Raw genomic sequence first — 16,963 nt, forward strand, 5'->3', positions numbered from 1 at the left:
CATTCATCCATTCGATCGTATTTATTGAGCACTTACTGTGTGCAGAGCACTTTACTAAGTGCTTGGAATGTACAATTCAGCAATAGATAGAGACAATTCCTACCCAATGACGGACTCATAGTCTAAATGAGGTCAGACAGCAAAACAAAACAAAACAAGTAGTGTGGCGGCAAAACATTTTGTGGTACTCTTTCCCAAGTGCTTAATTCCACCCTCTGCACACTCTAAGTGCTTAATAAATATGACTGACTGGCTGACTGACCCTCCCAAGGTCCTGTTTGTACAGGCTTGGATTCTGATTTAGGTTAGACACTTCCCCTTTTAACAGCTACTGCCCTACAGCCATTCCTTACTGATGTAATGTCTCCAGGAAATTTCCTTATGTAATAAAAATAATGATAATAATAATAATTATGGTATTTGTATGCACTTACTATCTGCCAGGCACTGCATTAAGCACTGGGTTGGATATAAGCAAATCGGTTTGAACACAGTCCCTTGTCTCACAGATGAGGTAACTGAGGCACAGAGAAGTGAAGTGACTTGCCCAAGGTCACACAGAAGACAAATGGTGAAGCCAGAATTAGATCCCAAGACCTTCTGACTCCCAGGGCCATGCTCTATCCACTATGCCATGCTGCTTACTTGTTTCTTGTCTGAAGCGACCCCTGAATGGCTTGCTGGGATCCAGCCTATGAGCATGTGGGGAAGAGTTTCTCTGGTGCCTTGCCTATATCCCACTCTTCAGTATCCAGCGCCAGGACAGACCTACCACCAGGACAGTCAAGATGGCACCCCAGAAACCCCCTTTTAGCTGTCTGGCCCTTCCGTAGTCCTTAGTGAAAAGGATAAATCCCTGCCCCAAAGAGATACATATTGTCCTCTTGCACATCTAGCGAAGCCCCACCATTTCAGATTTAGGTTATTCTAATTTAGCCCTCAGTACATAAGCATGAGCTTCTGTTTTATCAGTGATGGGAACAAGAATCAACTACGACACTGCCTTAAGGCAAGGGTAGAATATACATAGAATATACCTTCATGCTCTGAGGGATGGAGAGTTTTCTGAAAGCTAACCTAACTCCATAGCCTGAAAAGATTCACTGGCCTCATCCATTCTCTGACACCCCTTTTGAGACAATTCTGTGTTATCATTACAGGCCAGTAGAAGCCAGGACTGTATAGTCTCCTTACTCTTCAAATCAGGATGTTCCTACAAAAGCACATTCTACTTAAACCTTTCCTGAACAGCTACTTAAACGTTTCCAACTGGCAGGCATGATTTTGCTCAAATTTGAGGTAAGGAACTTTCCTTCATTGATGAGGTCTTTGGGCCTGCTGGATTTGGGGCTGGGAATTAAAAAAAAAAAATGGGGCCTAACTTTTTTTTTTCAATAATGAGTAAAGCATATTTCATACTCCCTTATGCAATTCGCAATGTGGTGAGCTCATTTGCCTTAGCTTTCCAAATACGTGGTCTCTCATCTCTCCTCCAGGCTCCGGATGGCGCTACTTCATACCCTCTTGAGGGTGGAGAGGAGACGGGTCTCTCCGCACATTTCCTTCCTCACTAGACCCCCGTGTTCTCATAGCTCAGGTTACACAGCTTCCAGCTTGTGGGATAATGACATTGGCCTCCAGAAGAGGTCTAAGGAAAAACTTAATGGGTCTCAAAGAAATGCAGTAAGCTCTGGTTCACCTTTTTATTTTGTCGTCATCATTTCTAGATTCTAGTAGAACTCTCAGCTTGGAAACCAAACACACATCTATTGGCTTATCAAGCTGGTAAGCAACATGGTTTCATGGAAAGATGGCGGACCTAGGAATCAGAGGACCTGGGTTCTGATCCTGCCTCCATCACTTGTCTGCTGTGTGACCTTACCACGTCACTTAATTTTTCTGTGCCTCAGTTCCCTCATCTGCAGAATGGGAATTCAGTACCTGTTCTCTCCCCTACTTAGACATCGCTCCCCATGTGAGACCTGACTATTATGTATCTAACCCAGAGCTTAGAGCGGTGCTGGGCACAAAGTAAGCCCTTAACAAATACTTAACAAGTATCATTGTTATACCCTCTAGAAAACTGCTTGTTGGCTTAGAAACCAGGAGATGGAGGGATGGCATTTGAAACTGCTGTGGGCAGAGTGTTTTGTTAGCAACTGTACAAAAGTGAATCTAAATTCCTGAAAACTTCAGGGTTGATGGGACCAGAAAGCTTATGGGTTCAGCCCAGGATGAGATTTCTTATTGTCTTATTGTGTTCTGATGGCACAGTTCCTGCCTGGAAATACCCTATTGTATAAAAATATAAACAAAATATTCAAAACAAATGTATGATGAGGAAGACACATAAGCAGGGTAACATTCATCTGCAAGCTACCTTATTATTTCCTTGGCATGTACAGAGTTGGCTGCATGTTCAGAATACTCCTCCAAGAAGCTTTCACTGACTAAGCCCTCCTCTCCTCTACTCACACTACCTTTTGCACTGCTCTAATTTGCTTCTTTATTCATCCTCCCTTCCGTCCCCCAAGCACGTATGTATATATCTGTAATTTATTCATTTACTTCTCTATTTATATTAATGTCTGTCTCCCCCTCTAGACTGTGAGCTCATTATGGGCAGGAATGTGTCTGTTGTTATATTGTACTCTCCCAAGCACTTAGTACAGTGCTTTGCACACAGTAAGTGCTCAGTAAATATGATTGAATCAATGAATGAATGAATGAATGTGAGAGGAATGGTTAGAGGATATTTGTGGGGACAGAAGGACATTCAGAGAGAGTGGGGCCTAAGCAGATAATAGGGAGGAGAATCCATTTGGGAAAAAAGATACCGTAAGCTCATTGTGGGCAGGGAATGTGTCCGTTTATTTCTGTACTGTTTTCTTCCAAGAGTTTAGTGCTGTGTTCTGCACACAATAAGCACTCAGTAAATACAATTAAATTAATGAATGAGAGCTCTAGCAGTCTAGCCCATGTGGGCCAGGGACACATCTACCAACTCTGTTGCATTGAACTCTCCCAAGTACTAAGTACCGCACTCCGTTCATAGTGACCGCTCCAAAAATACTACTGACTGATAAGAACCACTTCTAGCTGCAGTCATAAAGCCTGTCTGTCCACAAAGCTGGGCTCAGGGAGATAGAGATTTGTCCAGAGGGGGCTGACCAAGCTTTCCCTGTGACTGTCACTGGCAGATCTCTCAAACCAAAGTTAAGATCCTGGTAGCTGAGGCTACCCTACTGCTGCTAAAAAGCAATGTGACCTAGTGGTTAGAGCCTGGGCCTGGGAGTCAGAAGGTAATAGGTTCTGATCCCAGCTCCGCCACTGTCTGCTGAGTGACCTTGGGCAAGTCACTTGCTTGTGATCAGGCTTGCAAGTCAAGCAAGATCACAAGATCAATTTTGATTGATTGATCAAGGACTGAGGTAGAAGAATATCTAGGGGGAGCATGAACCTTTAGCTTTGTCATTCTTGATCCTGACTTTTTACCATTTCTAACTGCCTGGCATCTCTTTTTTTCCCTATGCACACTTACTTTCTGAAAAGACATGGATGGGAAACATATTACCTAAATTAAATGGAATCATTTTAGCACTAACTCATTTCTCTTTTCTCTCTTGCAAATTCTGGTGTTTAACTAAAATTTCACAGGCATGCTATCTCACAGCTTCACATATGAAAGCTCTGAATGTAAATAGCCTTTAACAGAATTGGAATATAAGGTTTGCTTTAATAAATCATTTCCTTGCTCAAAGCGGCACATTTATAAATTACAACTCATTAAACCCTCTGTGCATATTTCATATTGCTCTCATTATGAGAATTGACAGTTTGTCTCACAGAAATAAACTGGGACAAATCTGCTGCTTTTACTAGCGGCATAAACCTAAAATGTAAACATTTGCTGAGAACCCCCCCTCCAAATCCTTCCTTAAAATAGACCACTCCTCAATGAAGCTCTGTTGTTGTGTTTCTCTGTTTACAGTTTTCCTTTCAAAGTGACAAAATAGTCTTTTAAGGAAATGAAAACCTTAGATGGCTTTATGTAGAAAGATGAGAGAATAGGCCTCTATGAAACATAGTATATGAGATTATGACTAATAATAATTTACTTAACCTGGATATAGCTGGGGAAGCAGCCTAGCCTAGTAGAAAAGCATGGGCCAGGGAGCCAGAAGGACATGGATTCTAAACCCGGCTCTGCCGCCTGTCTGTTGTGTGACCTTGGGCAAGTCACTTTACTTCTCTGTGCCTCCATTACCTCATATGTAAAATGGAGATTAAGACTCTGACCTCAATATGGACCAGGGACTGTGTCTGACCCAATTACCTTGTGTCTACCCCAGTGGTTAGTTCAGGGCTGGGCACATTGTAAGCACTAAACAAATATCATTATTATTACTGTCTGCTGTGAGACCTTGGGCAAGTCATTTAACTTCTGGGTGCCTCAATTCCCTCATCTATAAAATGGGGATTAAGACTGAGATCCCTATGTAAGACAGGGACTGTGTCCAACCTGTTTATCTTGAATCGACCCCGGTGCTTAATACAGTATCTGGCACAGAGTAAGCGCTTAATGAATACCATTAAAATAATAGTTTCTAACCTTCCCCTCTTAACTGTAAGCTTCCTCTTCTAGATTGTAAACTCACTGTGGGCAGGGAACATGTTTACAAAGTCTACTGCATTGTACATTCTCAAGAGCTTAGTGCAGTGCTCTGCACAAGGTACATGCTCAATAAAAACCTTTGACTGATGGATTGAGACATGTCTTTGGCATGGTCTTGCACTGTGCTTCCCCATATCACTCGTCAGAACGTTACTTTTCACAGGGAGTAAACTATCACTCAGACCAGTTGCCATTTGATTTTGATTTTTGGAATTCATTGCATGTCTTCATAAGTATATAGGAAATTAAATGACAACTTAATTAGGCTTATGCCTACAAATCTGAGAGATTATTTCAAATGACCTTTAGAAAAAGGAAAATTAACAGACTGAAATATATCACAGAAATTCCATGGTTGAAAACTGTCTCATAGCACATCAACTCTTTGAGATAGCACTATTGCAGCACTCCTAAATGTTAAAGAAAAATGGAAAAAAAAAGAAGTAAAGATTCAAAACATTTCCCCTTTCATTGATGGTTATTGGTTGTGTTGAAAATGGTAAGTATATTTATGCTCTCATATTGGGTAATAGCAGTGCAGCTCCAGGGACTGTTGAAATGGTATTTTGTCCTTTCACACATCCCTCTCCCTCCTACATCACCAAGAGCTACCTCTGCCTACATCCTGAGGAAGCACAAGTCCTCTTATGACTCTTCTATCTTCTTTCCTTTCATTCTTGTCCATCATTTCGGTGTCATAAGTTCCATTTTAGTGCAAACGAATGAGGCTTTATTCATTCTACTGCAAACAGTTGGCCACAGAGAAGATATTTTGCCCTTGTAAGTGGGCCTGTATCCAAAGCAGAGGCTCAATAATGGATTTTCCTGGCCTCTGGCAAGGTGTGAAGTCCAAATTTCCTTCTAAGCCAAAAGATCAAGCTTGAATCTCTTAAGTGAAACATGGGAACAACATCTGTTCCTACTTTGGATGAGTTGGAAAGAAGACTTCAGAAACTAATTTACTGAATAGAAATTAAATTAGGAGGTACCAATCAACTCATTTAAATCTATTCTTCTTTGGGAAGTAGATGTCTAGGGTAAAAGGATAAAGGATTTTTGCTGCCTCTCTCCATCTGTTTGTTATGTCAGCTGTTGTCTATTTTGTACTTAAGTACAAGAGTACCCCAAGTTACAACCACCTGGGGAAATACAACCTATACAATGTGGTGTTATAATAATAATTACGATACTTGTTAAGTGCTTACTATGTGCCAAGCACTGTTCTAAACGCTGGGGTAGATAGAAACTAATCAGGTTGATTACAGTCCCTGTCCCACATGGGGTTCACACTCTTAATCCCCATTTTGTAGTTGAGGTAACTGAAGCCCAAATATGTTTAACTGACTTGCCCAAGGTCACAAATCAGACATGTGGCAGAGCTGAGATTTAGAACCCAGGTCCTTTCGACTCCCAGGCCCTTGATCTATCTACTAAGACAAGCTGCTTCTCTATAATTATGTGGATAAGTAAGTATAGACGTGTATGCATATATAGATAGGTAGAGAGAGAGAGAGTGAGAAGCAGCGTGGCTTAGTGGAAAGAGCACGAGCTTGGGAGTTAGATGTCGTTGGTTCTAATTCTGGCTCTGCCACTTGTCTGCTGTGTGACCTTGGGCTTCTTAACTTCTCTGTGCCTCAGTTACCTCATCTGTAAAATGGGGATTAAGACTATGAGCCCCATGTGGGACAACCTGATTACCTTGTATCTCCACCAGGGCTTAGGACAGTGCTTGGCACATAGTAAGTGCTTAACAGATACTATAATTATTATATGTATATATATATATATATATATATGTTTAAATATCTATGTTTCTATAAATCTTGCCTCAATGTAATGTTCAGTCACCACAAGTAAATCTCTCCAGTCTCCTCATTCTTGTTCTACCTCCCGTTCTCTGTTCCTGATGGCTTTCCTGCCTCTTCTCCCAGGTCCTTCCCAACCATGGTACAGGGTTTCCTTTTCTTACCCTACTGCAGATGCTTACTGCTTCTCCATCTACTCTACCCCCTCCCACTAAGTTGGCATACTGCCCCACCTACCCACCCGGCCAAAGCCATAGAAATGGGCACAGTGGGCTCACAGAGGCACAGTACTGGGGGGTTACAATGAAATTCGAAAGAAGAAAACACAAATACTGGATTATGCAGTACTGTAGAAGCAAGGAAGCAGTACCGCCTAATGTATAGAGCACGGGCCTCAAAGTCAGAAGGACTGGGTTCTAGTCCCGGCTCTGCCACTTGTCTGCCGTGTGAACTTGGGCAAGTCACTTCACTTCTCTGTGCTTCAGTTACCTCATCTGTGAAATGGGGATTAAGACTATGAGCCCCATGTGGCTGTGTCCAATTGGACTGTGTCCAATCTGATTAACTTGTACCTACCTTAGTGCTTAGAACAGTGCTTGGCATATAGTAAGCACTTATCAAGTACCATAATTATTATTAAAAAGAGAGCATGGATCAAGGGCCACAGGATGTCAGAGAGCAGAGGGGTGATGTTGGGATTCAGGGAGGGGAGGGCCGAAAAGCTGCACCTAAGAGGGGAGGGTGGGGCAAGGGGAACAGGGAATGAGAAGCTATTTATTTACTTGTGCAACTTTCTACTTACCAGAGGGTCTCAACGTCAGTCAGTCATTCATATGTTTTGAGCAATTGCTGTGTGCAGAGCACTGTACTAAGCGTTTGGGAGAGTTCAATGGTCATATTGGGGCTGGCTCTGCAATGGATCTTAACTTATGTGCACGACAATAGACAACATACCCGCTGAGACTACTCGCAAAACAACTGTGTTTTCCAGAAACTTAGCTTGTTTCTGTCAAGGGGTACAACTGCATTTCATGCATTTTCCTTTTTGTTTCTGATAATAATGATAAACATGGTATTTGTTAAACTAAGTACTATACTAAGCCCTCAGGTAGATACGAGATAATCAGGTCAAACAAAGTACCTGTCCCACATGGGACTGACGGTCTAAAGACTACTTGCAGATGAGGAAACAGAGACCCTGAGAACTTAAGTGACTTTCTCATGGCCACATAGCAGGCAAGAGGCAGAGTTGAGATTGAAATAATAATGGTATTTGTTAAGCACTTACTATGTGCCATACACTGAACCAAGCGGTAGAGTGGATACAAGCAAATCGAGTTGGACACAATCCCTTTCCCATGTGGGGCTCATAGTCTCAATCCCCATTTTACAGATGAGGTAACTGAGGTCCAGAGAAGTGAGGTGACTTGCCTAAGGTCACTCAGCAGACAAGTGGTGGAGCTAGGATTAGAACCCATGACCTCTGACTCCCAAGCCCGTGCTCTATCCACTTGGTCATGCTGCCAGGATCCCTGACTCCGAGGCCCATGCTTTTTCCACTAGGCCATGCTTCTTCTAAAATATATAAGGATATCTAGCACCAGTCAGACTTACAGTTGAGAAAGGGACAATTAAATATAGGCAGAGACATTGAGAACTTTTAACTCCTTCCTGAATTCTTCAGTTCCCCCATATCTCCTCTGTCTTGCTCTGATGACCTAGACAGCTACTTTATTTGCAAAATTGAAACCATCAGGCCTGAATTCCCTAAATTTTTCCCTCACCTCCCCTGTCACTTCCTCTCTCATTCTTCCCAATCATCTCACTGCTGCTTTTGACACTGTGCACCCTTTCTTTCTCCTAGAAACATTACATAACTTTGGCTTTGCTGAGATTGTTCACTTCTGGATCTGTGACCTTTGGATCTGTGAGACTCTTCTGGGTCCCTTTCTCTTCCTAATTTACACTGACACCTATGAGAGGCTCATTAGCTCTCACAACATCAACTGCCATCTCACAATTCAGCGTGGCTCAGTGGAAAGAGCCCGGGGTTTGGGAGTCAGAGGTAATGGGTTCTAATCCCTGCTCCGCTGCTTGCCAACTGTGTGACTTTGGGCAAGTCACTTAACTTCTCTGTGCCTCAGGTACTTCATCTGTAAAATGGGGATTAAAACTGTGAGCCTCACATGGGACAACCTGATCACCTTGTATCTCCCCTAGCGCTTAGAACAGTGCTTTGCACATAGTAAGCCCTTAACAAATATCACCATTATTATTATCACTATCATTATTATTATTCTCTCACCCCTCCTGCAATCCTGCATTTCGTCGTATCTCCTGGATGTCTCTCAAGTCTGAAACCTTGGTGTTATTCTTATTTCATCCTTCTTTCAACTGCCATATTCAATCTACTGATAAATCTTGTCTGTTTTCCCTCCACAATATTTTTTCCAGATTTGTCCTTTCCTCTCGATCCAAATGGCCACCACCTGGATCCAGGCATTTGTCATAGCCTGGCTTGACTGCTCCATCACCTGAATTGTTGGTCCAGAAAAAGTCTCCGGGCTTTTTCCCTCACCAACCCTTGCTTGATTCTGTCTGTGAATAATTGAATGAATGAATGAATCTATGACCTTAGGGCACCCCACCTCAACTCTGCAGCACTTACATATATATCTTTACATTTTATTAGTTATTTTTATTGTCTGCCTCCCACTCTAGACTGTAAACTCCTTATGGGCAAGGAAGCGTCTGCCGACTGTGTTGTATTGTAATCAATCAATCATATTTATGAGCGCTTACTGTGTTCCCGAGCACTGTACTGAGTGCTTGGGAGAATTCAACATGACAATATAATAGACACATTCCTTGCCCACAGCAAGCCTACTATCTAGAAGGAGAGACAGACATTAATATAGATAGATACATCCTGTATATGTGCATAAGTGTTCATTCATTCATTCAATAGTATTTATTGAGCACTTACTATGTGCAGAGTACTGTACTAAGTGCTTGGAATGTACAATTCGGCAACAGATAGACCCAATCCCTGCCCAATGACGGGCTCACAGTCTAATTGGGGGAGAGGGACAGCAGAGCAAAACAGAACGAAACAAAAACAAGACAACATAATTGTGATAAATAGAATCAAGTGGTTCACCCAGAGGCCATTCTAATCTTGAAATTGGCTGCAGTATTATACCAGCCACTGGTGCATTTTGTGTACAAATGTACAAGTCCACATTTGCTTGATGATCAATTCATTTCGGTATTAAATGCTATATTCCACAGTGGAAAATAGCTAAGGTGACCTGTTACAGCTGCCATTTTAATACAGCTCATAGCCAACATTTTTCAGATCTCCAACACTGCAAAAATTCTGGGATGATAACATCTTGGGGGAGGGGGCGGGGGGAGATGTCAAAAAACCCAGGAAAACAGGTCCATCTGTAAGACTACACTGGAAAGGCACAGCCATGGGTGCACTTGCCAGCCTCTGCTCCCAGTCCTGGCACACCACTTTAAAAATCTGCCCAGAAGCCAGGAACCAGGAGTCAGGAGTCAGAGATAGAGTGGCCTAGTGGAAAAAGCATAGGCCTGGGAGTCAAAAGGACCTGGGTTTAAAACCCGTCTCTGCCACTTGTCTGTTGTGTAAAAAGTGCTGTGGGGCTGGTGGGACTTGGGGTGGTGGTGGTGAATCAAAGAAGTTTCAAGGCGATGCAGAAGGGTGTGTGAAAAGAAGAAGTGAAGGCTTAATCAGAGAGGACTTCTTGGAGGTGATATGCCTTCAATAAGACTTTGAAGTGGGGAGAGTAATTGTCTAATGGTTTTAAAAAGGGAGGCTGTTCCAGGCAAGAAGCAAGACATGGACCAGAGGTGGGCGGCAAGATACTCTCCCAAGTGCTTAGTACATTCCTTTTCACACAGTAAGTGCTTAATGAATACCACTGATCAATTGCTTCTTATTCCCTTCTTTCCTCTTTGGTCCTTCCTTCTCAGGTTCTTTTACTGACTCTTCCTTTGTCTCCCACTCCCTAATTGTGGATAACCATCAAAGACTGGTCTGAGTCCCTTTCTCTTCCTTATTCACACTCCTATGAGAGGCTCATTAGTTCCCATAATGTCAACTGCCACATGCCAAATCTTCCTAAATAACCTTGTTTTCTCACTGCTCCCCCTGCAATTCTGCCTTTCATTTTGCCTCCTGGATGCCTCTCAAATCTGAAAACTTGGTATAATTCTTGTTTCCTTCTTCGTTCAACTACCATACTCAATCTACTGTTGAATCCTGTCAATTTTCTCTCCACGATATTATCCAAGTTTGTCCTTTCCTCTCAATCCAAATGGCCACCACCTGGATCCAGGCATTTGTCATCTCCTGGCTTGAATACTCCATCAGCTGCCTTGTTGGTCTCACTGCCTCCAGGCATTTTCCCTCACCAACCCATGCTTGACTGTGTCTCCTAATCATTTTTCTAAAATGTCACTCTGCACCTGCCTCCCCACCCTTCACAAGCCTCTAATCATTGCCTGTCCCTCTCCATATCAAGCAGAAACTATGGCTTTATGTTATTTCAACTGCAATATCCCTCTTACCTTCCCACTCTTTTCTTACTACATCCTAACTTGAATTCTTTGTTCTTTTCAACATCAGTTACTCAGTGTGCTTCATCCTCATCTTCCTCATTTTCCATCCCTTGTCAATATCTCTCTTTTGCCTAGAACTTCTTATCTTTCCACCCAAACTCTGTCCTCCCTCTGACTTTCCCATCACTATAGACAGCACTACTATCTTTCCTGTCTCACAAGCTTTTAACTTTGGTGTTAACCATGTCTCCTCTCTCTTATTCAACCCAAATATTCAATCCATCACTAAATCCTATTAGTTTCACCTTCACAACATCGCTAAAATCTTCCCTTTCCTCTCCATCCAAAATGCTACTATGTTAATACAATCACACATCTTAACCACCTGGACTATGGCATCAGCCTCCTTACTATCCTTCCAGCCTCCTGTCTCTCCCCACTCCAGTCCATACTTTACTCTCCTCCCCAGATCATTTTTCTACAAAAACATTCAGGCCATGTTTCTCTACTCCTCAAGAAACTTCATTGGTTGCCTATCCACCTCTGCATCAAACCATTGACTTTAAACCACCTCTCCTCACCATTGACTTTATAGCCTTGCCCCCTTCTACCTCACCTCACTATCTTCTTACTACAACCCAGCTTTCACCCTTCACTCCTCTAATGCTAACCTTCTCACTCTACCTCAATCTCGTCTATCTCACCACTGGCCTCTAGCCCACATCCTGCCTCTGGCATGGAATGCCTTCCCTCCTCATATCCAACAGATATTAACTCTCCCCATCTTCAAAGCCTTATTGATGACACACTTCCTCCTAGAGGCTTTCCCTGACTAAGCACCGCCTTTCCTCTTCTCCCATTCCGGTCTACGTCACCCTGACTTGCTCCCTTTATTCATCCCCATTCAGCCCCAAGGCACTTCAGTACATATCTGTAATTGATTTATTTGTATTAATATCAGTCTCCCCCTCTAGACTGTCTGTTTTCTGCACTGTGAGCAGAAAACGTGTTTGTTACAGTGTTATACTGTACTCTCTCCAAGTACAGTGCTCTGCACACAGTAAGTGCTCAATCCATACAATCTGACTGACTAACTGGAACTATCACCCCCTTCAAATCTTCCAGAGCATAGCTTTCTTCAACCTCAAAGACATTCTGAATTCACCTCTCTTCCAAGAGTTCCTCCCCAATGAAACATGCTCTTTTCCCTGGTTGTTTCCTCTTATCGCCTCATCACTTCTGTTTCAACTACAATCTTGTTTATTCACAATTCCCTGTAGCATTTCAGTACATATTTGTCTTAAATAGTCTGTTTCATGAGCACTCACTCATTTGCATACTGATTTTAGTTCTTTCTCCCTTTTATACATTATTTTGTTTACGTCTCCCCCACTAGATGGTGAATTTTTGAAGGAAGGGATTGTGTCTGCTAACTCTCTTGTAGTTTCTCAAGTACGCAGTACAGTGCTCTGCTCACAGTAGGTGCTCAATAAATACTACTGATTGATCGAGACTCTTGAAAATATCACTTTATCAGAGTTTTTTCAAGGGTTTGACAGCTACCAGAGTCAAGACCCAAACATTTATTGTTTTGTTCTATTAAAATTGTTAATTTCCCATTAACATCCCAACCTCCCACAGAACTGTGCCATTAAACAGAAATCCAGCCATATATGAACAGATGCTCTTTCTTCTCCTCAAAACTCTGGTTGTCTTTACCTACCATCTAGAACTTCATGACTCCAAGAGCTGAGGCTCTGCCTCTCCCACCGCTTTGGCCCACCCCATGCTGAGCAGCAGAACTGATACAATTAGGTCATACGAGACAGTCTCTGTCCCACACAGGGCTCATAGTCTAAGGGGGAAGCAGAACGGGTATTAATCCATGTTTTACAGATGAGGAATATGAGTCACAGAGCAGTTAAGAAGCTATCAGGTCAAGAAATGGTATTAATACTCAGAACATCATGGGTTCTAATCCTTGCCTGCTGTATGACCTTGGACAAGTCACTTCCAACTCACACCCAAACACCTTTCCTCTGCATGAGGCAAAAAATAGAAATTGCAGTCTTCCCTTAGTCTCCCTAGAATTCATTTCTTCTCTCCTATTCAGCTATTTACCTGTCCACTGTCTGATGCAGTGCCCTTTTATTCAACCTTTCTGAGCCCTTGGAGGTGAGGGGAAGCAAATCTCACAGTGGTGCCTAGATATCCAATGACCTGTGGGAGGGCTCCTCTTACAAATGACCCCAGGCAGGTGGGCAACAAATGCCTTTTCAACAACGTGTTTTGTTTTGCTCTCCAGGATGTTAGACTGAGGCACTTGCCATGACCCTGACCCACGTGCATTCCACTGGATTCAATTATTCCCCTCGTTTCCATTATTCAGGGTGACCCATCCCCCTGATTTAAACTCATCCCTCCCCCACACCATTCCAATTTCCAATTCCAAAAATGGCCACTCTCACATTTCAGGCTTTGCTGGATCACTCTGCCTTCCTTGGACGGTTGGTCTTTGAATATAAATATTTCTTTTGGCTTAGCATCCAAAGGACGCAGCGGGAACAGCCATCTGTGCTAATCTATTTCTGTGAATATCAAATCAATGAAGAAGAATGGTGCTTTTTGTCTGATAGAGACATGAGGGGCACCTACTTCAATAGGTATTCAAACAGCAAGCAGCAGTTGCCCAACCTGATCGCTGCTTTTCCCTGACTTGATTTCAAAGCTTCTGATTTGGAAGCTATTTGGAAATCTGATCGATAGCTTCAAAAATGAACTAAGAACCTACTAGAAAAATCTATCTCATCAAATGATTTTGGCCTCACTTTGCTCAATAGGAGGTAGTTCTCTAATTGTGTAGTTTGCTGTGAAATTGTTTATTGAAGAAGACTGTTGTAAATATGTTTACCATTTTCTTAATTGTGTTTTAGATCAGTCTATCAGCCCCATCTATTTACACTTCCAGCCATGGCTCTGCCTCTTCCTGCTCCCCCAAAAGAAAGGTAAAAGGCCACAAGTATCTCCTTTAAACCAAAGCACACCTTTCCCCCTACCTTGTCACTTTCTCCCATGCCCTGTTCTCACTTTCTCTGCCATACCCCACTCTCTCCCACTCATTCACCCACCACACTCTTTCTGCTATACACCTACCCCTTCTCTAATCTATCTGCTTTCTCTACATCAACACAGTCCCAATATTTTTGTTGTTGGTGGTGGATTAGATCCAGTTGTGCTCTTCTTTAATAATGATTAAGAATTACTGTGGCCTTTGTTAAGTGCTTACTATGTGCCAAGCACTGTACTAAATGCCAGGGTAGATACAAACTCATCAAGCCCCACATGGGGCTCACAGTTAAAGTAGAAGGGAGAACAAGTATTGAATCCTCATTTTGTGGATGAGGGAACTGAAGCACACAGAAGTGAAGCGACTTGCCCAAGTCACACAGCAGGTAAGTGGCTGAGATAGGATCAGAACCCAAGGTATTTGCCTCCCAGGCCCGGGGTCTTTCTACTAGGCCATATTCTTTAATTTCCATTTCTTGTCAAAGTCTACTTCAAACCAATTTAAAAAAAGGTTTGCCTTCTGAAAAATTTTATACGCAAATGTCTCTGAGCTTGAAGGACAATCTCTGTTGTTTTTCAACTGACAGAGCAATGTTACCCAGCAAACTGTTTAACACTTGAGAAGATTTCCTATTAGGGCTCTTCACAGTTTTCTAGTGAATGTCAGTAGAAACCATATGAAGTCCAGAACTATGTGAAAGGTTGCCTATTTAATTCTGCTTTGTTTTTTTCCCACCTTCAAAGCCTTATGAAGGTCGCATATCTTCCAACAGGCTCCCTCCAAGTGTATCCATAGAGTTTTCTTTTTAAAAATACGGAAACGGTTTGCCGTTGCCTCCTTCCGCGCAGTAAACCTGAGTCTCTGCCCTTGGCTCTCTCCCATGCCATTGCTGCCCAGTACAGGTGATTTTTGACTCGTAGCAGATTGCCTTTCATTCCCTAGCCACTGCCCAAGCTAGGAATGGAATGGACAGGCCTCTGCTTGACTCTCCCTCCCATAGTTGAGACTGGTAGAGTACTAGAAACTCTCCAGGTGCGACCCTGAGAGATGATGAACATATCTACCACCTCTGTTATATTGTACTCTCCTAAATGCTTAGTACAGTGCTCTGCTCATAATAAGTGCTCAATAAATATCACTGATCGAGTGACTGAAATGAGAAGAAATTGAAGAGGCTGTCACCCTTTTTCTTTGCTAGATGATTGAAGACATCCACAGTGTGATGGGTGGAAAGATCTCTGAATCATGTCCAGTTTATGTATGGACTGGAATGCTCCTTTAGAGTCCTCTAGGACATGGGTTCTAATCCTTACTCTGCCATGTGTCTGCTGTGTGACCTTAGGAAAGTCACTTTACTTCTCTGGACCTCAGTTACCTCATCTAGAAAATGGGGATTAAGATTGTGAGCACCATGTGGGACAGGGACTGTATCCAACCTAATTACCTAATATCTACCCAGTGCTTAGAACATTGTTTGACACATAGTAAGAGCTCAGCAAATACCATCATAATAATAATTATTATAATTAGAGTGTAAATTCCTTGTGGGCAGGGAAGATGTCTACCAACTTTATTATTCTGTACTCTTCCACATGCTTAGTTCAGAGTTCTGCACACAATCAGTGCTCAAAAATATATGATTGACTGATTTTGAAGATGTGATGCAAGGTTTAAAAACAATGCAAGCAATTATAGGTAGATGAGAAGCAGCATGGCTTAGTGATACATCATGGGCCTGGGAGTGAGAAGTCCCTAGGTTTTAATTCCACCTCTGCCACTTGCTTCTCTCTGCCTCAGTTGCCTCATCTGTAAAATGGAGTTTAAGAATGTCAGCCCCAAGTAGGACATGGACTGTGTCCAACCCAATTAGCTTTAATCTCCCCCAGCAGTTAGAATAGTGCCTGGCACATAGTGTTTTAAAAATACCATTTAAAAAAGGATGGAAAAAAATGTAGACTCACAGGGGAGGAAACGTATCTCTAGGTTGTGATTTTGATTACTAACTTATCTGTTGGGGATAACTGATTATTATTCTCCTGGACATGCCATTAATGAACCTCTGCAGAATGGAGCATCTTCCAGCCTCATCTCAAAGAAGGAGGGAATGCCGAAGAGATGGCGACCTCTGCTGCTGCCCCTATATGAAATGTATTGTAACATCAGTCTTCTGAACTGGATTTTAAGCTCCTTAAGGACAAGGATCCGGTCTACTGACTCTATTACATTGTATCTCCCAAGTGATTAGTATGGAGCTCTGGACACAGTAAACTCTAAATAAATGTCATAGATTGACTGACACTACTTGAATATCTTCTTCAACACACCTTCTACTATTGAAAGGCTTTCAAAATGTAGAAGACCTTCCAACATGCAAAATCATGGCCCATTGTCCCAACTGCTGAGGAAGAGATCACTAAACTCAGGGCCATGTAAAGCATTGAAACTTAACGCCTTATCTGCTAAGGTCTACAAGCACCATAAGGACATTCTACTTAAACTCTTCTTCAACATATTAATCACTGAGCTAATGTCACCATCATCCCTAGTTTCAAGAAACAAGGTGAAAGATCAGATCTCCCTTCTGCATCACCCAAGCAACTAGGATCCATACCCTTTAGACACATGATATTCACCCTATACTCAGCTCCACAACACTTATATACATGTCCAAATTTATTCATCATGAATGGTATTTTTTGAGTGCTTACTGTGTGCAAAGTACTGTATTAAATGCTTGGGAGAGTACAGTATAACAACAAACAGACACATTCCTGCTTACAACGAGCTCACGGTCTAGAGAGAAAGACAGACATTAATATAAATAGTCGG

General features: G+C 42.4%; 1 non-coding gene across 1 annotated transcript; it reads right to left on the reverse strand.

Moving 5' to 3' along the window:
• Positions 1–15,046: 15,046 nt before the first annotated feature.
• On the reverse strand, positions 15,047–15,184 carry LOC114817280. The gene has a single exon (XR_003765137.1). It is a non-coding gene; the product is annotated as a small nucleolar RNA SNORA7 (small nucleolar RNA).
• Positions 15,185–16,963: the final 1,779 nt, after the last annotated feature.

The sequence above is a fragment of the Ornithorhynchus anatinus genome, chromosome 1, assembly GCF_004115215.2.
Source record: "Ornithorhynchus anatinus isolate Pmale09 chromosome 1, mOrnAna1.pri.v4, whole genome shotgun sequence".
Classification (NCBI taxonomy): domain Eukaryota; kingdom Metazoa; phylum Chordata; class Mammalia; order Monotremata; family Ornithorhynchidae; genus Ornithorhynchus; species Ornithorhynchus anatinus.